Here is a 24,154-nt window from a genome sequence, read left to right as displayed (position 1 = left end):
TTCAAATTTAAGACCTACTCTGATGCTGCTTTGAAAAGAACATTAAGTTGCATCTATAGTAAAATCAAAGTAATGTTATTAAGCAAGCAATAGAGAATTTCTGTGATGCTGGTACAGTGGTTTTATATCTCCTGAAGTGCCTTTCAGTGAAAATTACTGATGGGTCTGCAGACACATGGTGAGGTATACAAACTGGCTTCAGAATGAACCAAGATGAAGAGAAATGTCCACAAAACAAGTCTGGCGTAGCATCATAATTCGTGAAACCAGATGATGGGATCCGTTTAATAGATCCCCACGTGGTCTTATGTCAGAAAGCCTTCATCATCTGATCTTTTTAAACTTCTTCCTATTCCAGACAACATGCTCACTGGACATTCATATTGCCATTCATGATGACAGGCTGGTCATGCTAGAACAGAGGGAGAAAGTGATCCAGGTATAGGCCTACAGAGAGAACAGAGACCTTTACAACACGAAAGCTCCACGTGAGCTTATCATCCTGCCTCACCATGGCAGAGATTGTTGTGACCACAGCACAGCTCTGTGCCCTGCTTGGCCTTTCCTTCGAACAGCAAATCAGATGTTTTAGTAGCCCATGTTCTATGGCCCACCCGTTTCCATCTTTCTCTGTGGTGCTCAGGGCCCATGACCTGCATCTGTTTCCTGCCCAGAGCTCACCCCTGAGACTTGCTGACTCAGCTACAGGTGTCTTCTGTAGCTGCAAAGCTACAAATAAGAGGCAGGTGTTTCCCATGCATTTATTATTATTTTAAAATATCAGAAGCCATAACTGGAGAGATGGCTCAGTGATTAGGGTGCATACTGTCATTGCAGAGGACTCAGAGTTGATTCTTGGCACCCACATTGGGTGGCTCAAAACCACCTGTAACTCCAGCTCCAGGGTATCTGACACTCCTTAGGGTCCCCATGGGCACTGGACATCTGTATGTATATGCATGTAGACCCACACACATGCATGTAAATAAAAATGTTTTATTAAGTCAGAAACCAGTGTTAAAATCATCCAATAAATCTAATGTTTTCATCAATGCAGACTGCTGTGAGGGTAGTTTGAGTGAGCTGTCCCTACAGTCCCCCATTTGCATGTTCTGTTCCCCCGTCATTGGCTGCTGAGAGGTTTAGAAAGTGTGTGGCTTTGCCGGAGGAAGTATGTCATCGGAGCAGACTTTGGGGTTTCAAGTTCAGCCTCTGTGTTTCCTGCTTGCGGTGTGAGATGAGACGTTCCAGCTGTTCCTGTCGTCTCGCATGCCCCGGTCACACTTCTCTGCATGATGGGGACAGACTAATCCCTCCAGACCCATAAGTCTGAGATAAACCCACCCTTCTAGAAGTTGCCTTGGTCGTGATGCTTTACCGCAGCAATAGGAAAACTGTCACACTTTTCTTTCGTAGATGTATATTCCTTACACTTGAATCAATAAAAGCGAGGAATAAAAATAATAAAGTTTAAAACTATGGAGTGTTTTATCTAGAAGTATAAATTACTATCACTTTTCTTTAGTGCTAGAGAGTAGAGCTCAGGGCCTTGCAAAAGCTAAGCTAGCACTGGATCTGAGACACATTCCTAGCTCTCCTCTTAGTTTTTGGTTTGTTCTGGGATCTCACTAAACTACTGAGATTGGCCTTAGCTGATTCTGGAGACCAGACAGGCCTGTAATTAACTTGTGATCCTCCTGCCCCAGTTTTAGGAATAGTTAGGTTTGTAGCCACACCCATGTCTCTGCTTGTGCATGCAAGGGTGCACACCTATGTGTGTGTGTGTGTGTGTGTGTGTGTGTGTGTGTGTGTGTGAGAGAGAGAGAGAGAGAGAGAGAGAGAGAGAGAGAGAGAGAGAATTGACTCGTGAAATTTGTAGTTTGGATTCAGTGACTATTTCTCTGCTTAGGGCCTTAAAAACATACAAATACCCTTCAGAAAAATGTTGACAGATTATCATACAGTTCACCATACCACAAACACAACACAAAAGCAGCTATGCTGAAATAACCGTGAGCTAAAAACCACACAGAAAGACTTCATGGATGCATGGATATGTGTCCGCATTCCCTGGTCATGGGTTTCATAACCAAGAAGATCTTCTATAGCCCCTATGAAAATCCCAACCTGATTTCCAACTTCCTTACTCTTCCTGTAGAACTTGAGCCAAGCAGGTAAGGAAATTAAAGCAATACTAATTTTACTCATCTTTTCACTAGGCAGTAGAAAGGGGGGGAGCTAGGAAAACAGATCAGTTGGTAAAGCTCTTGCCTTGTAAAAATGAGAAGCCAAGTTTCATCACTCAGAACCCAATTGAAAATGCTAAGTGTAGTGGCGAGTGTTCCTAAGCCCAGCCCTTGAGAGGCAGAGACAGGAGGATCCCTGGGGCTCACTTACCTGCCAACCTAGGTAACTGGTGAACTGCCGGCCAATGAGAAACCCTGTCTCAATGAAGGTAGATGATGTTCATGAAGATGACAGACTATGTTGTCCTCTGGTCTTCATACACATATGTACCTGTAGACACAGGAGTATGCATGCGTACATACACACATACATACATATATACATACACAAATATACACACACACATAAAAATAATAACAACTAGTATAGATTATGCTCTCCTGTTTGCTTTATTTATGTTAAAGGCTCTCTTCACAGAAGTTGCAGGCTTGGGATAGGCTCCATCATCCTTGAAAAGTAGAGAGAGGTTTGCTCAGTGTGGTCACACGAGAAAAGGAACACGTAAAGGGATCAAGTGACTCTAAGACCATCTTCGAAGAACTGGTGGGAAGTTTTGGTTTATAAAGAGGAGGAATTGGAGCAGGCGCAGGCCAAGAGCATGCATAAGTAAGCAGTCTTGGTCGAAGTATGGTCTGTCCCAAAAAAATGAACTATCCTCAGAGAATCTGAGTATGTAAGGGACCTTATATCTGAGATCAGTCAGGGAAATCTTCCTGTTAAGACGATTGCTATAAATGTCTTAAGGAAGAAAGTACACACCTGTAATTAACTATGATTCAGCGTCGGCTTAAAATTTTTATTTCTGGGATTTTTTATTATTATCAATTATTGGAGAATCTCGTACAATGTGTTTTGATGACTTCATCCCCCACCATCTCCCAGATCTACCTTCCTTTGACAAACGACCTAGATCAGCTTCCTGTTCCTCATCATGTCTGATTTATGCTGCCTGTATCCGTGAATGCATTGCAGGTTGAAGCTCTGAGGTCTGAGGGTCTGTGACAGTGTGTGAGCAGGAATTTGGAGATGCGCTAACTGTTACCAGATTGCTATATTTAAAAACCTACCAAATAGATATTGTTTAAAAGGAATGTAATGAGAAAAGAAAAACCCTGGCCAGGGCAGATCCCCTACTTTCTTTTTCCAGTTTTTGGAATCTGAGATCACAAACTATTATTGGTGATTCTGGCTTTTTTTTTTTTTTTTTTTTTTTTTTTTTGCTACCTTGGAACGTTTGTGTTGTATACTTTCAACATTTAGAAAAGCTTTGCCTAGAAACAGTGGAAATGGCTCAGTAGGGGAAGTTCCTGACTTCTAAGTTCTGGGACCTAAGTTTGGATCGCTAGCATTCAGGTAAAAAGCCAGGAATGACAAGCATGCCAGTGATCCCTGCATTTAAGAGGTGGCCACAGGAGGATCCCTGTGATCCACTGGCCAGCTAAGCAGGCAAAATCAAGGAACTCCAGGTTGAGTGAGAGAAGCCATCTCTAAAGTATGAAGTGGAGAATAATAGAGGAGAAACCCAGAATCAGCTTCTGGCTTCCGTACAGGCATGCAAACATGCATAGATCACATAAATACACACGCACAAATATACACATCAATACATATAAGCACTCATGCATGTGCGCACACACACACGGAGAGACAGAGAGAGAATCAGTGTGTAAATTGCAAGCATCATTCAGGAAGTTGAGAGGCTCTTAAAGGGTGTGAAACATCTCTTCATGCCTTGTCCTAGAAATAACAACTCCCGTGGAAAGTTTGGCAGCCTTGGTCACTTCTAAAGCACTGTATGGGTAATAGCTTTTTTGTTTTGGGAGTTTTCTAAGGAATTTACACACCCTTTCCCACTACCCAGTCCTTACCTGTTTCCAGAGATTTCAATCTTTTGGTTAATGTTCACCGCAGGAAGCACCTAAGAATAGTCCTGCTTCTCTGAGCAAATTCTATCTTGGGATGTGATTGGTGGCGAACAGCCAAGAACATTCTAGCAACTAGGTGCCCAGTTGGGCTTTTCAATATTATGCATTTGACAGGGCAGAGCAACGCCAGCAAGGTTGGCATTGGAAAAATGCACAGCCCGGTTCTGTTTGAAAGCTCCCTGTCATTTCAGAAGCACTTGGACACAGGCACATGCAGGCGGCTGCTGTGCTTGCAGGGGCTATTAATAGGAGTTCAAGTACTTGTAGTGCCCTTTGGCTCCGTGGTGGTGGCGGGGAGCAAAATGCTTTTCTGTTCCTAAACAGAAGCAATCCAAGCCAACAGGAGCAATCCTCAGCCATAGCCGGACATAGCCATTAAAGCTTCTGCAGGACACACTACAGCCCCTTGATTTTCATGCATCACACATCGTGTGTGCACAGATAATCATAATGCTATTGATTACAGTGAACACTGGGTTCCCCACCCACTCGAAGAAACATCCAACTCAACAATAAGACAAAGTTTGTATTGTTTTTGAAGACCTCAGTGTCTTATATATGTCCGAATTGCTGAAAATCACTCATTGGAAACATTTGGTTTTCTTCTAGCTTATAAATTCTGCTGGAGAAATAGGGCACAGCCCAGTCACTTGAGGGGAGGAGTGAAAAGATGGTCAGAAGATATTGCTTTAAGCAGGGTTGAGAGAAGAAGGCTTGGCAGGTAAAATGCTTGCCTATGTAAACATGAGAACCAGAGTTTAGGTTCCCGGCACAGACGCGCAAGCCAGACTTGGTAGAATGCACCCATAACCCAGCACTGCAGAAGCACAAATAGATGGTCCCTGGGACTCAATAGCCTTCTACTTCTTCTCTGGATGCTAATAGAATCGGTATGCTGGTGTTGAAGTACAAGGACAATGAAGATGGGCCTAATCCAAGGGATAAACTACTGTGGAGAAGGAGACAGACACCCCCACGTACAGAGAAGACTTTCAGGATCTCCTACTAAGCCATTTTCAGTCATGCACCTACTTCCTGTCAGAGCTGGAATGACATAATACAATAGGATGCTTTCTAGTCCAAGAATCTTTAGTGGTTAAAACTAAAGTTAAGAAAACTATTGTCTTTTCAGCACGACAACTGGAAATCACCTCAAAAATAAAACCATCAAGTGTTTTACCTCCTATTTAGAGGGAAAATATTTCTTTTTTTCTTTTCCTTCCTCTTGTTTACCAATTTCCAAAGCCAGGAGCTTTGGCGTTTGGCCAGATGTTTGAGTTTTTTCTGCAGTACCACAGCCGCTGTGAACATTGACATTGAGGACATTTTCATAAATATCTCCGAGGTGAAGGTGGAAGTTAAATTTAGTTAAACAAATTATTATTCTCTTTAAAAAAATATTTCTCTGGCTTAATCTTATCATTCCATAACTTTTTTTACCCTGATATGTTCATATGTTTTTCTTCTCAGCTCTTCGTGTTCTGTGAGAGGGGCGGGGAAAGAATTCTTTTCCTCTGCCAAAGTCAGGTTCATAGCTAAGGTCCCCATAACAAGAGACATTAATAAGAAGAAAGCATACACAACTATTCAGTGTGAGTTCTTTTTTATTTTTTAAGCATTCGTTTTATTTTATTTTTATGGTGCTGGAGATTGTGAAGCAGAGTTTTACACATGCTGGGCAATACTTACTGCCCAGCTCTACAACAAGTGCCTGGTATAAGTGCTATGTAGCCTGGCATGCTCAGGATTGGTGAAGGCAGCTAAGAAAAGTGTGACTCGGTGCCAGGAAGTAGTGTCTAACTGTGATGGGCAGCTGAGCATACAGCAATACCGTCTTCATCATCTTCATCTCTGCTCTCTCAGTCCCTAGAGACAAGGGCATGCCTTTCTGCTGCAACCAGAATGGACACTTCCCAGATGACAGTCTTCTTATCTCCTTCAGGAAAATGCCATACATTTTTTCTTTAGCTTTACTGACTTGCTCTGTGGATAAAAGTGGAAGATCGGAGAAGTCTTCTTTTTTTCTGGAATGCCAAGATCAGGTTTGAGAGTAGTGTGTGGGAACCCCATCCTATGTACTTTGAGAGTACATATGTGACTTTGAACAAATAAAGAAAAGGAAGTTCATCACTGAGACCAGTTGAATTCAGTCAACTGATACATTTTTTTGCAATAAGTGACCTCACTCTGTGTAAATGTGCTTTCTCTCCTTTCCACTCCCACCCACACCTCTCTATTTGTTCTTCTTATACAAGCATACATGTCTTGTATTCATCTGAGATCATAGTCACAGACTCGATTTAGCTTCCCAAGGGCAGAATTTATGAACGGTGGAGTGGGCTAGTTAATATAATAAGACTTTGCATTAGAAAAACGAACCGAGTTCCATCTTCTCATCACCCACGTGTATGTCTATCCACCTAAGCCTCTCAGCAGCAGCCAGAAGCAGTCCCAGCCGTGCATCAGAGCAGCCCTTACTTCTGCACAGCTCACAGCCATGTCTCCCCTTCCATCACCATCCTCTCCAGCCACTTTCTAGGGTGATAAAAAACTCCCTCAGGCTGCTTCAGGCTGAACGCTGCTGTTCCTGCCTAACCTTTAGGATATATACACATTTTCTTCTTCTCTGTTCATGAAATTTCAGATAGATTTCATACAAGCGAATATCTTACACTGAAAATAAAATACTAGAATTTGTATTGGAAACTATTTTCTCACTGAATGTATAGCTAACTGAAGAACTAGCGTTCCCATTACTTTTAACTATATTCCAAGATGTACTAACATTTAGTGACCTAAAGCAATAACCATCTATAGACTCCCAGTGTGGACGGGTCGCATTTGTATAGGTCTTCAGTTGGTCAGACTTGTGATGGCATAGTGACTACAGTCATCTATGGGTTTGGTTGAGACCCAGTACTTCATTGTCTTCTATGTTTACAAGAGAGGCAATGGGTCCCTTTTCAGGTGCACGCATCCTCTAAAACGTAGCAAGATCAGCAGGATAGCTAGGTTTCCTATGAGATTTTCCAATTCAGAATACAGAGTTCCCTCAGCAGGACAGATGCTGAGATCCTGGCATTCTGTTTGTCAAGTCAAAGCACAAGACCAGCCCCTTTCAAGGGGGAAGACTACGTGCTTAGGAGGAACAGCTGACAAGTAGCCATCATGATGGATCTATCACAACCATCCTGACTTTTGCCAAATTCATTTAATTAGTAACAGATGTGATAATAAAAGGAATAGAATTGCAAGTTAAATCCTAACTATTAAGCTAAATGTTAGGCTAACAACACTTGGTACTTTTGTTGAAGTACTATCAATATATATTCAGAAACAATGGCCTGAGCTAACTGGAAAATGATCAGAAATATTCTATTTTGATTTATACATACCATCATCTACCTCTACCTAAGGCTCATCTGCTGAATCTTTTATAAACTTCCAGTGTTTGTAAGTAATTAGAAGAAAATGTAAAGATGCAGTCAATACTTTATAGTGTTTAATGTAACCATGAAATGACCCCAGAGTAAAATCAGTGGGAGTAAAAATATGTTCTGTTTAAATGGGAAGTCTAATAATTATTTGGGTAATGAGGATGTCTCCATTCGCCTGCTTATTTTAATTGTAATTTAATCTAAAAGTTTAAATACATTTTAAATAGACTTTTTATATCATCAACAATGTCAGTTAGCATTATTCTTCATTGTGCTTTAGATAATTTTCATCCAGTTTTATTGTGGGCTTCTTTCGTTGTCTGAGATGTGCTCTCGAGAGCCATGCCAGCTCTCACCTGGGTTTTAGCTCTGATTTGCTGAGTCCTCAACTAAGATTCATTCGTGTAGAATGGTTGAGAAGGTAGTGTGAGATTAAAGGGACTGGCCTAAAGATGAAGAGCCCCCGGTGCTGCTTCTGGTAATGATCCAACTGACATAAACTGAGTGCTTGAGATGGGCCAGCCTTCCTATGTCTGCATTTCTTTTGTTCCCCTATCCCAGGGAAGGTGTGAACAAATGACCACTCACCTCACACAGTGAATCAATGACACACCAAAATAAGGACACCACCAAAGTCCAACTTGATGAGCCAGTGAGTTTTATAGGGGTTACTCATAAGAGCCTGGATGAGGGACAAAAATGACAAGCATATCACCAAAACTTCATCTCAGTGTGAATGACAGCTCTCAAAAGTTGGAAACCTGAAGTTCACTGTACAACTTGAAGGCATCTCAACAGATTGATGGAAGCCTCTTCCAGGCATCTCTTCTACAAGGGTATAGTGTAGCAGCTCTTACTGCTTAAATATGCTTGAGGTAGGAGAACTCCAGTGAATCTAGTCAGTTTCTTGGACTTCCTGAAGTTTTTGACTTGTTTACTTCCTGGTTTTGAAAAGCTTCCCTGTAGGAGAATGCTTTCATCTCCCTTTAGAACATCCCAGGTATTAAGGAGATTTTTATCTCCTTATTTTTATCTCATAGACAGAAGATTTTTATCTCATAAGATAATGCTGCACAACAGGAGTAGATATGTGTCCTGAAGAGTCACTCAAATGAAGTGCCTGAATCTTCTCATACCATGTGTGAGCAGTTAAACAAGGGCTTCTCACAGGCCTGGTGTCAGAATGTAGCCCACATGAATTAGAACCAAGATCCAACCAGAACTTACAAACACCAAATTACTCCTTTCAAGGGTGGCCATACTAGTTCCCTGATGTTTCCTTTCTTCTGTAATCTTGATTTTAAAAAGAAAATTAGTACCAACTTCAATATATATTCACAGAGATGCTCCATGAACCAGGTACCAAGGGCCTTAGGATCTGGGTTTCAGTAGTTAACAAAAGAATCCTAGTCCCTGTCATAACTGAGCTCACATACCAGGAAAGGTGCCAGAACAAAGGGCATAACACAAAATATTTTAGTGGGCTGTAAATACTATTGTAAAACACACCAAAAGCAAAAGTGTTCTGTAGGAAGTGGTGGCAAAGGATTGATAGGTTTCAAATTAAGACAGGGAAGTCAATGAAAACCTCCCAGAGAGTACAGTTGGGCAGAAGAATCTGGGGACCAGACCAGTGACTATTGAAGGAAGAAGTTTTATAGGGAAGTCCAAACACAGATGTTCTAGGCCAGAGCATGGATGGCTGGATTTCAAAAGAGCAAGAAGGATGCTGGAGAGATGCCTCAATGATTAAGAGCTCTGACTGCTCTTGCAAAGGACCCAGGTTCAACACTCAGCATCCATATGACAGCTATTTCACAACTATCTGTAACTCAAGTTCCAGTGGAGCCAATGCCTTTTTGACCTCCAAGGTCATTACATGCACATGATGCGCAGACATTTATGAAGGCAAAGCACCAATGCACATAAAAGAAGTTTTTTTGGTTTGTTTGTTTGGGTATTTTTTAAGGGGCAAGAAGGCCACAGAGGTGGATATTCCCAGTGGAAGGAGATTTACTGGGAAGGGAGAGAAGATGGGGTAGAATAAAAGTGTTTTGTATATTTTAACTTTAAGAGGTGAGCTAGATATCAATCTATGTCAAGGAGGTTTGCAGGCAGACTCAAGAATCAGAAGTGGGACTGAAGCTGCAGCTCAATGCCAAAGCACCTGCCTGGTATGTGTGAGACCCTAGGTTCCACATCCAGTGCTGTTTAAAACAATCAGAGAAGCTTGGAAGGCATCTGGCCCAGTAGACACATACAGAGATCATTAGGTCATAGACCGCTTTATTTAATATGGCCTCTTAAGAAGGAAAAGAGTAAGAAACTTTGGGGGATTTATCCGTGAACAGATCATTCATTTGTGCCAAATCCTGAGGATTTGTAAAGAAGTGGAAACTGGGAAGAGGAAGCAGTAAAGAAGGAAGGCTATAGAAGGGAGTGGTGATGGGGCCAGAGAGGCAGGCTGCACATGCCCACTAATGCCCTTAGATGACAAGGAGCCCAGCGTCTGTTCTGCAATCAGAGGAGAGGCATCTGGAGATGCTAAACAATCGTATGACATAACAAGATATGTCGTGAGGAAAATGACTCAACAGTGGAGGTTAAGCTTAGCAAGAGAAGGATTCTAGTCAAGTACATAGTTAACAAGATTGAAAATGATGGTCAGAGAGCATCCTGGTCAAGTGTTCTGCAAAGATCCCATTCCCTCTTCTTCTAGGGAGAAAAAAAGATATTCCCATGTGGGTCAACAGACACCTGGGTTGAATGTTACCTCTTTGTCTATTCAGCTTCTGTTGTGTATGTGCTGCGTGTAGTTGCATGGGGGTGTAACGTGTAACATACTTGTGTGAACCACAACCTGTTCCACATCAGTTTGTTGTTGTTTGTTTGCTTGCTTTTTTATTTGTTTTGAAACAGGGTTTCTCATTAGCCTGCAACTTGCTAAGCAGGCTGGGCAAACTAGGAAGCCCCAAGGAACCTCCCGTCCCTGTAGTTACCCACCAATGACATTATTACAAAAATATACTACTATGCTGGTTTTTTTTTTAAAAAAAACATGGCTTCTGGGTATGGAACTCAGGTCCTTGTGTTTGCTCAACAAGCACTTTACCGATTGAGCTCTCTCTCTCCCCAGCCCAAATTTTGTTTTGTTTTGTTTCGTTTCCAGGGTTTTTTTTTTCCAAGCACAGTGTCACTGACTTCCTTGTCTAGAAAGCTGCTCTTACCTTGAAAGTTCTCCTTTTACAGTCAAAATCTACAAGAAGATGTGAGCGTATTCTAAATGTACATCTTTTGCCCATGCGACTGGACCCAGAGGTGTTTCGTTTAAATCCCCTTTGATGCAATCTATGCGAGAGAAATGTGGCATCCGTTCAGAACCACGCTTCTGTTTTATATCGCAGTCACACTCACTGTGCAATACTGACATCGTTGTGAGGAAGTAGTGGAGCTTTCTGCCCAAACATACGCCGGAGGAGCCACACAGCTTTGTGCAGTTGTGTTCGCTGAAGGTAAATTCTCGGCACGAAGAACGAGAGTATTCTTGGCACGGATGTAAACCCAGTCTAAACAAGTATTTCTTGCGCATCTGTTCTGCACCAAGCACCTCCATATGGTTTTTTCATTTCATTTTTGAAACTGTGGTGCTGACTGGGCTGTGTGCAAGCTTGGTAGTAGATCACTTGCCTAGCATTTGCAAGGGCCTGGGTTTGGTCTCTCGTGTTGGGGTAGAGCGACAGGACTTTGAAATACAAAATACACTGCTGATGAAATGGAACCACAGAGAAGCGACTTGGTTAAGAGCAAGCACTTCCCATCTATAGCGATGTCACTTCTATTTCACCTCCGACTGCATCATTCTGGGGAATCCTGCTTGGCGTTTAAAGCAGGGTACACACTCAGAAGTTCACTTAGCTTCTTTCCCTTTTGCTGGGATTAAATACTTTGACAAAAAAAAAACTATAAGAAGAATGGGTTTATTCTGGCTCACAGTTCAAGACAGGAAAGTCAAGGAAGCAGGTGCTTGAAGCAGCCGGTCATGCTTTACCCACAATCAAGAACAGAGAGCAATGGATGCATGAACTTAGCTCACCTTCTCTGTTTACGTAGTCCAGGATTCCAGCGAGGGAATGGTCCGCTCACAGAGGGCCAGTCCTCTGACCTCAATTAATATAACTGCAGACAGGCCCAGAGGCACTTCTTCCAGGTGATACTTGTCTGACAATTAATACTCACCATCATTGAAGTCTAGGGAGGCTTTGTGAATGTCACTTGTCAGAGGAGGCTTTAAATGTGCTCCTGAACAGTTGTGAGCTCAACAACAGTCATGCTCACAAGCATCAACTGTCGGACTAAATGTTTCATCCCCAGTCAGGATCTTACAATAACTCTGAAAAGTCCAGATATACGTGTGTGTGTGCGTGTGTGTGTGTGTGTGTGTGTGTGTGTGTGTGTGAGAGAGAGAGAGAGAGAGAGAGAGAGAGAGAGAGAGAGAGAATAGAGAGCTCTGTGTGTGTTTGTCTTCATTACCAGCCTTACTAATGCTGGGGATACAGCCCAGTTGATAGTGTGTTTGCCCAGCATACACAAAGCTCTGGGTTCAGTCCCTAGTAATGCATAAAATCAGATGTGATGTTTATGCCTGCAATCCCAGCACTTGGTAAATGAAGGCAGAAATATCAGAAATTTGAGGTTTTTCACTTCTATATGATAAATTACAGCCAGCTTGAGTTATATGAGGTCCTGTCTTGATTTTTTTTTCTTCACTGTTTTAACTGCATCAATCTATTGATAAACTATTGTGTTTTATGTCAACTTGACACAAGCCACAGTTATCTGAAAGGAGTGAACCTCAATTGAGAAAATGCCTCCGTAAGATCCAGCTGTAGGGCATTTTCTTAATTAGTGATTGATGGGGGAGGGCCCAGGCCATTGTGGGTGGTGTCATCCCTAGGCTGGTGGTCCTGGGTTCTATAAGAAAGCAGGCTGAACAAGCCATGAGGAGCAAGTCAATAAGCAGCACTCCTCCATGGCCTCTGAGTCCTCTCCTGTTTCCAGGTTCCAGCTGTGACTTCCTTTGATGATGAAAATGGAAGTTGTTAGCCAAATCAACCCTTTCCTCCCAATTTAATTTTTGTTCATAGTATCTCAGCACAGCATTAGAAGTCCAAACTAAGCCGGGCGGTGGTGGCGTACGCCTTTAATTCCAGCACTTCGGAGGCAGAGGCAAGCAGATCTCTGTGAGTTTGAGACCAGCCTGGTCTACAAGAGCTAGTTCCAGGACAGGCTCCAAAGCTACAGAGAAACCCTGCCTCGAAAAACTCCAAACTAAGACAACTATGTAGTTAGTCCAGGCTAGCCCTGAAGGCATGAAGTAGTTCAGGTTAGGCTGAAACTCTAAACTGTCTTGCCTCATCCCACTGTGTACTGGAAATACAGAGATGTGCACCCTCTCGTGGTCAGTTTAAACTACCTTTATTTGGTGAAGTTTGATAAATGATTTCAAAATTATTAAATGTAAAACCAAACCTCAGATCAAGTGCACTGGTTTGAGTATGACTGCCAAGAAACTGAGAGGACAGCGTTCATTGTGGGCACGCTGACTGATTTCTGTCAGCCAGGCGTTGCTCTGGAACCTGGATAGTGGATAATAAACAAAACCATGTCTCTGCTTCTTGTGAGCCCTCATCAGTTTATGTTCACAATAAGTTCAATAAAATGCATGCATTGTGATTGCTCAAAGAGGACACCCCGTCAGGAGCCTTTGAGCTCCTGAATGGGGTTGTAGTTCAGTGGTAGGGTGCTTACCTGGCCTGCACAGGGCCCTGAGTTTAACCTCAAGTACTAAAAAGAACCTGAAGAGGAACTTCAGGTATGTAGGACCCACTCAAATTACTCTCTATTAAAGCCATTCTTGGGACTGGAGAGATGGTTCAGCAGTTAAGGGCACTTGCATCTCAATCATGAGGCCAGAGCTTGAATCTCAGCACTCACATAAAAAGCCTGACCGCCTTGAGCATGCCTGTAACCACAGTTCTGAGAAGATTTCTGGGGCTGATGGCTTTCAGCCTGCTGCAGTTGCAAGCCTCACGTTCGGGGGAAAGCCTGCCTCCATGGAATAGGAGGCAGAAAGTGATGGAGAGATTTCTCCCACTACCTTCTGATCTCCAAGAATCTGCACACATGTGTACACATGTGCACACACAGACACACACACACACACACACACACACTAATCAATTCATCTTTTTTCTAAAATTTTATGTTTATCCTTTCTAAACCAAATCTATACCTGGTCCCAGGCCTTTGCAGCAATGAAAGAACAAAATTTAAAAATTCTTGATTTGGTGGCTGGAGAGGTGGCTCAGAGGTTAAGAGCACTGACTGCTCTTCCAGAGGTCCTGGATTCAATTCTCAGCAACCACGTGGCAGCTTCCAACCATCTATAATGAGATCTGGTGCCCTCTTTTAGCCTGAAAGCATACATGGAGGCTGAACACTGTGTACATAATAAATAAATAAATCTTTTTTTAAAAAATTCTTGATTTGACCAACTAAAATCTCAACATGGATAGGGGGAGGGTTTGTGAAGTCCCACCCCTACCTGTGGAGCCATTGGCAATTGGTGGCTGATGGGAGAAGGGTTATCCATTTTCTTCAGGGACACAGCCCCTAAGAGGCTACTCAGACTCCAGGAGATCATTGCTCATGTATGTAAAGTCTGCACTAAAGTAGATCCGTGGGTGAAAAACAGTGAGAGGGCGTGAAACTGGGAAGATAAAGGGATAAAGGGATGGGGAGGAATTAGAAAGGAGGAAATGTGGAATGATGGGATCACAGCAACATATATACTCAAATATAAAATTCTCAAACAATAAGAAAAATTTAAAACTTGCTTTGAGGATATATAACTTCCACTGATTTTTTTTTTCAGTTAGACTTGTTTATTCAAGTATCCGAAAACACTCTTTCCACTTCCTCCCCTCTTCCCAATACCCTCCCGCTCCCCCCACTCCCTCTCCTCCTCCCTCTCCATTCCCAAGAGCAGTCAGGGTTTCCTGCCCTGTGGGAAATCCAAGTTCCTCCCCCCTCCCTCCAGGTCCAGGAAGGTGAGCATCCAAACAGGCCAGGATCCCAAAAAGCCAATCCATGCAGACAAAACAAGACCCAGTGCCATTGTCAATGGCTTCTCAGTCTTCATTTGGACCTTAGGGGCTCAGTCAGCCCCCATGTCAGCCACATTCAGAGAATCCAGTTTGATCACATGCTCATTCAGTCCCAGTCCAGCTGGCCTTGGTGAGCTCTCATTCGATCAGTTCCCTTGTATCAGTGGGTGAACGCACCCTTTGCTGTCCTGACTTCCAGTGTTCCAATGTGGGTCTCCGTCTCTATCTCCATCCATCGTCGGATGAAGGCCCCCTCTGATTTTGCTTTCCTTGCTCACGATCTCCCTCCCTCTGCTTCTCATTTGGACCTAGGGAGTTAAGTCCAGTGTTCCAATATGTGTCTCTGTCTCTATCTCCATCCATCGCCATATGAAGGTTCTGTGGTGACATGCAAAATAATCATCAGTATGGTTATGGGCCAAGGCCAGTTCAGGCACCCTCTCCTCTGCTGCCCAGAGTACAATCTGGGGACCTCTCCTTGGGCCTGGAAACCCCTCCAGAATCAAGTCTCTGAATTTTAAATAGATATTATTAACAATGTTTTTTTTCCCATTTCATAGGTAAGTCAATTCTTTTTAAAAAATCTGTGTCTTAGTTAGGGGTTTCTATGGCTATGAAGAAGCCCCATAACCGCAGCAACTCTTATAAAGAAAAAACATTTAACTGGGCTGGTGTACAGTTTCAGAGCTTTAGGGCATCATCATCATGGCAGACAAGCATGGTGGCAGGCAGGCAGACATGGTGCTGGAGAAGGAGCTGAGAGTTCTACATCTTGATCTAAAGGCAGTAGGAAAATATGTGTCACACTGGGCCTAACCTGAGCATATAAGAGACCTCAAAGACTGCTCACAGCGTCACTCTTCCTCCAAGAAGGCCACATCTCCTAAGAGTGCCACTCCCTAGAGGCCAAGCATTCAAACACATGAGTCTATAGGAGCCATACCTGTTCAAACCACAATAATCTGTTAGAGATTGTGACGCTTAAAGGGATACCACGAAAAGAAGAGTTGGGTAAGATTTTATTATTTGAAAATGTGCTTTCATATTTTATTGATTTGCAGAATTCTGCTACTTTATCACCTCTTGGGTTTTGTTTTTTGTTTTTGTTTTTTTTTTTTTTGGAACATAGTTTCTCTATAGTTATCCTAGATTGGCCTAAAAGAAATAGCTCAGGCTGGCATGGATTTTTGTTACTTTTGCTTCAGTCTCTTGAGTGCTGGAATTACAAACTTGGGTCACGTGCCTAGATCCGGGGCTATTTTAAACATCACTAAAACAAACAAACAAACAAACAAAAAATCAGGTACACACATAGTTACCCAGGATCTGAATTAAGAAAGAGACACTCACGCTGTTGGTCACGAATTCTCTGAGAGTCACATTCCTCATTTCCTCTTTGGTTTCCATTTTCTAGGAATTAGCTCTGTTATTTGAAGCTGGAGTTTCATAGAAACGTTTTTCGGGTTCTCAGCAGTCAGTCGCCCACCAGTGTCACCCTCTAGGAAGGACTTCGGCTTAGCATTGTTTTAGGAGGACAATAGCCATCCATGTGTGATGCTCTTATTTCATAGAGTGTTTGAAAATTCACCATGTATTCCTTTCAGCAAAATGTCTGGATAGCTGGATAACAATTTCTATGCGAAAGTCAGTCTCTAGGTTAAAAATGAAACCACTAAGTTGATAATGAGTATCAATTTGCATACATCTTGCTTTATGTTACCTCCGTGATGTCAGGGAGGGGGAAAAATGCCTAGGGAATATGCGATTAGTCCAAAAGAGATGGAGTCAGTTCGTTTGATAAATATAATTAGCCTTTGAACATCACCTTCATTTAACAAGGAATAATTTGTAGAAGACAAAGGAGGCTTATGCAAATTCAGGGAAGCAAATTCACAGAATGTTTTATAAGTTAGCCCTTCTCTGTACTTATTCAGAGCTGAGATAACTTGACCTTCATATTGAGTGAATAGCTTTATTGAGGGAAGATTATTTCTGTGGAATATCAACACTGTGCTGGTGGCTCTGGGAAGGATTATGACTGAAACAGGTACTGACGTGAGCATCCACACAGAAATAACCAGAAACAAAGGTCCCTCATTCCTCCGCGGGCAGATAGAAATCCTGGGAACCAAGCGATTAGCCTCCCAGCACCAAAGGCTGTTTCTCACTAGTTACAAAAGCCAAGTCTGTATTTATTTTTCTTTCTTAAATGTTTGCTTCCTCTTTTAGCAAAATTTAGAAGCCACCAGTTGCTGAAGAAAGAGGAATCATTACTGGTCCTCAGACTTTACCTTTTGACCCTTGACAATTTTACCTTAAATGTGCTGAAAGCCACATCCTTCTGGGGACCAGGGAAATAGCTTAATCAGGAACACACTTATCTCAAGAGCATGAGGAACCTGATTCAAAACCCCACAACCAGGTAAAAACCTGTAATCTTCAGAACCCACCTAAAAAAGCCGAGTGTGATGACACATGCCTGTGCTCCCAGCAGGGGTGAGATCGGGGTAGAGACAATCTTATCCATGAAGCTCACTGGCCAGCTAGCTCTGGCAAGTTCCAGGCCATCGATAGATTCCTCTCAAAGTGTAGAAGGAAGTTGAAGCTCTTGGTTTTCCTCTGACCTGTACACACTCACATGAGCCTACACAATACATGTGCATGCACACACACAAAAACACGTACACACTTGCACATGTGCACTTGTGTCCTTTCTGCCCTTCTGGAAGACTGGTTTTAGTCACTGTACTTTACTGTAACACTATAACACTTCAGAGAATTCCTAAGGTAGGAGAATGAAAGCATTTTCATTGTCATTTCCAACTCTGAAGTATTGGCCAGAAGTTCTGAGCATAGCTTGGTGCATGCTAGACCTCCAGTATTCCAAGTCTCATTTGATCTGTAACCAGAACTGCTATTGTTGGTTAAATGAGAGTTTTAGGGCTGACAGTGTAGTTCAGTGCTTACCTAACATACACAAAGCACTCAGTTCAATCCACAGCACCACGTAAACTGGGCACACTGGTACACATCTGTAATCTTAACACTCAAATGAAGGCAGAAGGATCAAAACCCTAGGTCATCCTAGGCAGCATAATGAGTTCAAGGCCAGCCTTGGGCTGCATAAGATCCTGTCTCAAAAATAATAATGATGGTAATAAAATTTCTGTTGTGTACAAATAAAAACTTGAGGATATTTAATCTCAACTGATAAAATAAAATGGTTCCCTTGGGTCTTAGAGCAATTACTGTGGCTGAATGACTAGAAGATACTTGAGTCATAGGGATCTATTTGAATGTCACAGAATATTATTGTGTGTTTTACTTTCACTTGAGAGATTAGCAAACCTTAGAGCTTTCATTTAAGAACTAGCAGATGTAGCTCAGTAGAACATATATCTAGCATACATGAGGTTCTAGGTTCCTCAGCAACACAGACACACACACACACACACACACCTAGTGATGGCTAGTGGGTGTGTAATTTGTCCTAGTAAGTCAAGTTTTGTCTTAAGTTAACCCTAGTGCAGGACACTTCCTCTTGTCACTCTAGAAAGAGCCCCCACTTGCATTCACTCTGGTCTGCGCATACCACTGTGAGTGTCTCTGGAGGGACTGACTAATAGAAGACCTCGGAAAGCTGTGTGGGATGACAACGGAAAGTGTATAGACAGAGGAGAAGATAGAAAAGAAAGCACATAAACATTTATAATAATAATGAAATGAAGTTTTCGCTTGAGAATGACAATGAGAATGGGAGCTCCAGGAGACCACCCAGGGCATCTACTTATGACATCGGATGTGTGTTGGCAATTTATTTCCATTTCTTTGAAGGGTTCTTCTATAGGCAGCCTCTGCTGCGTCCATTAGTCCATCTGCAAATACCATTTGCATGCAGAACCCATTCCTCCCAAGGAATTTATATTGTTGCCATCCAGAAAACATTTGTAGCAATTATTTCCTTTGATTGTATTCTTGACAATGAATAAGGGACTCCCCTGGGAGTTTCTTACTGACAGTCAATGTGTATGAAGTAACTTGATTAGCCCTGGAAGGAACAACCATTGGAATGCTGTTCCTTCTTCCCAGATTCAACCGCTGTAGGAAAATATGGATCAGGTTTCTGGGCTAAATGTGTCAACAACTCAGGAAATTTGTGCAGCTTAATATTTGCAATGCAAATTTGCAATTTACATATCTCAAACTGGCTTGTCCTGCTGATAGTAAGGCAGACAGACATTGCTCATTTAAATAAAATTAATATTATAGGCCTGGTTTTTATTAAGGTGTTTCCATTCATAACATCTTAGCTACTGGATTTCTGCCTCTGGGAGCTTCTATAACTCCAGAGAAGCAAAGAACACACTCAGGGCAAAGATCCGAGGCAGGGACTCTCAGGTGTCTGGGACTCTCATCCCAGGTGCATTCCATTCAGCTTTCCTTCTGTTTAACAGGGACCACAATAATTCTGCTTCATGATTTACAGTGGATAGGTGACGTGATTCAGGTGAAATGCTTTGCACTGAAAGGAAAGCAGATGAAGCCTTTAACAGGTAGGGACAATTATAATAACACTGTTTTAAAGATAATGACAAAAATTTAATGACTTTGCCACCAAGTTATTGAGGCTGTGCATTAGATATTTAAAAAAATGATAGGAATCTTTTTAAACTAGAAAACAAGGGAAAGAAAGAAAGAAAACCTTAAAACTCAGTAGCTCCTGGAGTACAGACATTTGTGTGGCAATCACTTAATGATTCCAAGTGTTTATTCCAGCTTGGTGAGAGGAGCATCCTGTGGTCGTTTTCAAGGTCATTGAGTAGTACCCTGGTAAAGACAAAGGTCGGACTTCTGGGCCAGGCAGAAGGGCACCTGCCACATTCACTGAGATAGGACTAGGGAAAACGATAGTCTGGTCGCAAAACCATTCAGTTGCAAAGCTGTCTGGGAAAAAGGTCTTTTGGAAGCCCAAGCCCTTCTTTCTCTGTAGAAGAAGGCAAAGACTCTAGATCTGTTAGTCTTCTAAGAGTGATTTCTAAAACCCGAACAGGGCTCAAGGAAATTGCTGACTTTTGAATTTACGAGCCTGTCTACAGTTTATAGTTTGTGGTTTTCCTCTTATTAAAGGAGGTCGTGGGAATAAACAGTTTATAAGATGCTTCCAGTTCTCACAGTTATGAAGTCAGATAGCACCTGTTGACACAATACCACCCTGCTTCAAATCCTCCACAGTTAAACCAAACATCTACAAAAAATAGGCTAAAGGCTATATGAATTTGTTCTTTGTTCTGTTTTTCAAATGTCAATAATATTACATCAGGTTATGACAGACAAGTGCCGAATATATCCATTTGCTCAAATATTTTTTAAAAACTGATACTTTAATTATACCAGCCTATTAGTATTAAATATTAATATTAAATATTACTTTTTCTAATAATCATACTATTTCAAGTATTGTTTTTCACTTGGTTGTATGGAATTCACACCAGAAAACACAAGAGTGAGGGGCTAGCGTAATGGCTCAGCATTAAGACTATTTGTTACCCTTGCAGAAGACCTGGGTTTGGTTCCAGCACCCACCTTGCAGCTCCCAGCCACCTGTATATAGCTCCAGTTCCAGAGGATCTGACGCCCTCACCTGACTTCCACAGGTACTACATGTACATAGTACATGGGCGTACATGCAGGCAAAACATCCATACGCGTAAAAAATAATCTTTAAAAAATATTTTTAATATTAGAGAAAAGAATTAGGGTCAGAATTAAATGTGAGCCCTTTCATAAACTGGTAGCATAAATGTGAAAGAACAGTTGATGCCCTCTTGAGGGACCCAGGTTGGATTCCCAGAACCCAATGATGGCTCATAACAATCCTTATTGCAAGTTGCAAGGGCTCTGATGCCTTCTTCTGGCCTCTATATGCATAAGACATGCAGGTAGTACACATACATACATGCAGCCAGATCACTCATACACATAAAATAAAGAGTAATAAAGTCTTTAAAATAGAACATTAAGCCAATTACCTCATGGCGTTTGGAAAACAAATCGGAAGACAGATCCCAAAGCCCTGTCAAGGGAATAGCTCAGTAATATAATTGCCTCCAACCACATCCCTAAATGTTCCATATGTTCCATGAATTCCTTTAAAAATGTTTCTCTGGCAGAATAAGAAAAGTCACTCAAGTAGTGTAGGAAGAGGGCCCGCTTGTTGTCCCAGCCACCCGGCTAGCTTAGCCCTGAAATAACAACACAGAAATTGTATTAATTAAATCACTGCTCGTCTCATTAGTTCTAACTTCTTATTGGCTAACTCTTACATATTAATTTAACTCATTTCTATTAATCTGTATATGACCACAAGGTTGTGACCTACCAGCAAAGTCTCAGAACTTTGCTATCTATCTCTGGCAGCAGGTTCATGGGGTCCCTCTCTCTGACTCTGCCTCCTTTCTTCAGCATGCCATTTAGTTTTCCTCGCCTACCTAAGTTCTGCCTTATCAACAGGCCCAAAGCAGTTTCTTTATTAACCAATGAAAGCAGCAGAAAGACAGAAGGACCTCCTACACCAGAGCAAACAGTTTGTTCTGTTGACTTTCAAAGCATCATCCTGTGTGGCCCATTCCCATTCGGTCACATGTGTCTTGCATGTGGTGACGACCCCAGAAGGCTCTTCTGTTTCCTCGTTTGCTCTGTCGGTGTTTACTGCCACCATCAGATGCTGTGCTTAGCATTGTGGTGAGAGAAGCACACAAGAGGGACAAGGACAGTAGCCTGGAGAAACTTTAAGCCCAGAGACAAATACAAGTCTTCCATATCACCAGCCTGCAGACATGTAGAGACTGTTTGCCCAAGGGCATCAAGCCACCATCTTGGTATTGTGGTGGCTGAGGAAGAGAAAAGATCTCTGGGGACCATAGTGTGTGTTTCACCTGAATAAATAACTCCAACTCTACCATCTACATGTTGACAAGGAAATTGACTGCTGATGTTTTTGTCAGTGCTTGCAGATTTTTAGCCAGCAGTTTTGTTGAGTGGTGATGGAAGTGATGGTTGTGGTGGTGATGGTGGTGATGGTTATCCATGAACACTTGAATGTAACCACTTCTCTTTTTCAATTTTATTTTTATTTATTCTTTGTATATCTTTTAATTTTTGGATTATTATGTAATTACATCATCCTCCCTTCCCTCCCTTCCCTCTAAACCTTCCTATATGCTCTCCCTTGCTCTCTTTCAAATACATAGCCTCTTTTTCAGTAATTATTGTTAGATGCATATATGTATACATATACCGTCCTAAACATAACCTCCTCAGTCAATATAATTTTACATATATGTATGTTTTCAGGACTGACCATTTAATTTTGGATAACTAATTGGTGTATCCTTTCTCAGGTGAGACTATTTCTCCCACTCTGAGAGTTCCTTAGCTGCCTGTAGTTCCTGGTGCAGGATTAGGGCCTTGGGAGCTTTTCCTCATCCACTTTGGCCTGTCTATTACTTTGTCCTTGTGCAGCTTATGTTTAGGCAGTCCCATTGGTGAGATTTTATGAGTGTAGGTTCTGACATTACTATGAGACACAATCTCACAGCAGATCCCTGATCCTCCATGTGACTCTTACCAGCTTTCTACCCCCCTTTTCTATTCCTATGATTTAGTTTGTGGCTGTAGCAGTTGAGACTGGGCTCCATAACTATGCATTTTGATTGGCTATGATTTTCTGTAAGGGTGTCCATATGTTGCAAAGAGAGTTTCCTTGGTGAGCAGTAAGAACTACAGTAATCTGTTAGTATAAGGACAAATATTTAGACTGTAGTTCGTTAGGGATCACGCTGTTTTAGTAAACTGATGGTTGTGGGTTTTCTTACAAGAGCCATGAATTCACTAGCCCTGGGTAGTTGACTAGGTTTTCAGTACCTCTGGTCAAGTGGGCCTTAGATCCAATTAAAGAGGTGCTGGATACTTTGAAGGTGTGCTTGCCACTAATGTACCCCTAGGGTTATCATGCCGTGGTGGTTGTGGTTTATAGGCATCATAACTGGATAGGACTGATGCTAGTTTTCCTCATTTAGAAGCTTGCAAGTGGCCTTCTGATACCATGAAAGCTAGTCCTGAGGGAGGCTTTAGATGTCAGTTCCAGCTCAGGGGCATCTGGGCCCTATGTCTGAAGTTTATAATGTCTTTAAATAGGGGCTTACCTTCCACCTCTCAGGGGCAACCAAGGGCAAGAGCAGTAGTATATAATGTTTTGGAAGTCTTTTACATAACTGACTAACAACTTAATAGGGGTCTTCTCATTTCTGATGTTGGGGATTTTGTTAGGTGGTCTTTGGCTCTTGGAGGGAACATTGTCAAAGGAGATGTATAAATTTCATCTAAACTATATATGTATATACACCAAATTATATGTATTTCTATACATACACACCAAGTTTATATACCAAATTGTATGTATTATAGGGCTTTTAGGGTAGCTAATTAATATGATTCCTTATGACTTTTCCAGACATCCTTGCTGATATTTTATCCTCCTTCTGTGTCTCTCTCCATCAACTGCCCTAATTAAAGCCCCTGTTTTTTCTATTCCCCTAATCAGATCACTTGTACCCTGCTATTTTCCTCTCTGTTGCTCCCTCATCCCCCTACCCAGGTAATGGTCCTTTCCAGTGGGCAAATAACATAGAAGGAGAGTGAGGATGTTCTTTCATAATTTATCTGTTGGTAGAAAAGAATGCCCAGTCTAATTCCCATGCAAAGATCCTTAATTTCAAACATACAGAGTCAAGGCTGTCCTGTCCTGTCTTAAAAGGATTAGGCATTAGATTAAGGGACTTTTCTGTTCCAGCAAAGCTTACAGGAGCTTTCCTGTTTTATTGAGGGAGAATTCTTTTTAATTTGAACAAGATTTATCCCTCCTTTGTTCTCTTACCATAGAATCCAAGCTATACCTTACCAATACATTGATGACCCGGGTTGAAGATTTCAGAGGTTGTATATGTGTGTGTATGTGTGTGTGGCCGCATGTGTGTGAGAGACTCTCTCTCTCTCTCTCTCTCTCTCTCTCTCTCTCTCTCTGTCTCTCTCTGTCTCTCTCTCTCTCTCTCTCTCTCTCTCTCTGTCTCTCTCTCTCTCTCTCTCTCTCTCTCTCTCTCTGTGTGTGTGTGTGTGTGTGTGTGTGTGTGTGTGTGTGTGTGTATGTATCCTTGCTAATGCATCTATGGAGACCAGAAGTTTACACTGGTGTCTTCGTCAGTCACTCCCCTCCTTATATGTTGCCGCTGGGTCTCTCACTGGACTCAGAGATCACTGTTTCCAGCTGGCCTTGCAAGCTGGCTTGCTCCAGAGACCCCTGTCTTGCCTCAGGAGTGCTGAG

General features: G+C 42.1%; 1 protein-coding gene across 10 annotated transcripts in view; it reads left to right on the top strand.

The window, feature by feature from the left end:
* Chrm3 (cholinergic receptor muscarinic 3) overlaps positions 1-24,154 on the top strand; it is a 444,702-nt gene that overhangs the window by 282,614 nt on the left and 137,934 nt on the right. Inside the window, exon 3 of one of the 10 annotated variants that reach the window (XM_085699231.2) lies at positions 11,014-11,121. The exons of the other annotated variants lie outside the window; for them this stretch is intronic. The gene's annotated coding sequence lies outside the window, so the exon portion shown is untranslated. The remainder of the gene's footprint in view (positions 1-11,013; positions 11,122-24,154) is intronic. 10 annotated transcript variants of the gene reach the window in all.

Source organism: Myodes glareolus, chromosome 14, assembly GCF_982192425.1.
Source record: "Myodes glareolus chromosome 14, mMyoGla1.1, whole genome shotgun sequence".
NCBI classification, from domain to species: domain Eukaryota; kingdom Metazoa; phylum Chordata; class Mammalia; order Rodentia; family Cricetidae; genus Myodes; species Myodes glareolus.
Note: the sequence above shows the minus strand (reverse complement) of the source record. Positions and strands in the feature narration are given on the sequence as shown.